Consider the following 1,454-nt stretch of genomic DNA (forward strand, 5'->3'; position numbering starts at 1 on the left):
TTATAAGCAGTAACCTTATACCCCCTTATAGATCGGCTTCGTGAATGAGGCCTACTAATGGTAAGATGAATTTAGTCTTATAAATATATATAAATATTATTAACTTATAATATTATAAAGTATAAGGGATGAATTTTAACTTTTAAAATTCTAAGGGCTTAACTTGGAATTAAAGTATTCATTAGAGAAAACTTTTCAAATTCCAAACTTGAGGGCAAGTTTTGAAACTATTCAAAACTCTTGGATTTTCATAACTTATGAGTTTTAAGTAAAGCTTTAAAACTTTTAATGAAGACTCTTGGACATCCAAAACTTGAGGACAAATTATGGAGCCATAAAAAATATTTATAAGAAAAAACTCTTCATTTTTTGGTAACCTAAGGCATATTTATGAGTTTTAAGATTCATAAATGTGACTTTTCATATAACTTGAGGACAAGTTACAAGAAAACACATTTTATGAACAACTTTTAGATTAATTAGGATTGAAAACAACCAAAACACATTTTTTTTCCTCCATTAATCTAAACTAACTCATAAATCAAGGAAACATAGAGCTTTTGGTAATCCATAACTTATGGAGTTAAATGCTTGTTTTATGATCAAACTTTTCATATTCCATAACTTAAGAATAAGTTATGGAATTCTTTAAAACATTAACACCAATTTTTTTAACTCCATAAAAACTTTGAATCAATTTTTTTTAAAAATATTTTCATATCCATAACTTATGGAGGTTTCAAAACACATAAGATCACAACTTAAATAAAAAACTTTTTGAGCTCCAAAATTTTATGACAAAATTTGTAACTCTTTAAAACATTTAGATCAAACTTTTAAAACTAATAAAATAATCATATCATTTTGTCTTTTACTAAATTTGACCTAATTCAACTCGTATAGCAAATGATTCAAATTTTACAAATAATTAGTTTTATCACAAAAAAAGTAATTATATTAAAATTTGACAAACTTCATGTTTTTTTCTTTTTTTTCAACTTTGAAAATCAAACATTTGCTTGAATATAACAAGAAACAACCCATGGCTCTGATACCACTGTTGGGTTTTAGTATACTACAACATCCGATGGTGCACATACAACCCTAGATACCTTGGATCTATGTTTTCTCTATTATAGATGCAAATATGAAGTTTCCAAGATATTACCCTATACTAGCATACAAATATCATATACTTGGGTAATATAATAGAGAGAATACATACCTTTTTTGATGTAACTTTTCTTCATGAAGCTTGAGTGCCTAGTGGCCCAAGTGTGACACCTCAAATGGTTCACACAACACCATGAACACTTGGAATTGTTGAAATAGTGTCTAAGGCTGTAACTATATCCGGTTGTGCATGGTCCTTTTGGGTTGCCTTCACCATAGCAACTTGATAGGATGATTTATTAAGAGAGAATAAATATATTATGGGAATAATATAATGAATA

This window comes from Lactuca sativa, chromosome 1 (assembly GCF_002870075.4).
Source record: "Lactuca sativa cultivar Salinas chromosome 1, Lsat_Salinas_v11, whole genome shotgun sequence".
Classification (NCBI taxonomy): Eukaryota; Viridiplantae; Streptophyta; class Magnoliopsida; order Asterales; family Asteraceae; genus Lactuca; species Lactuca sativa.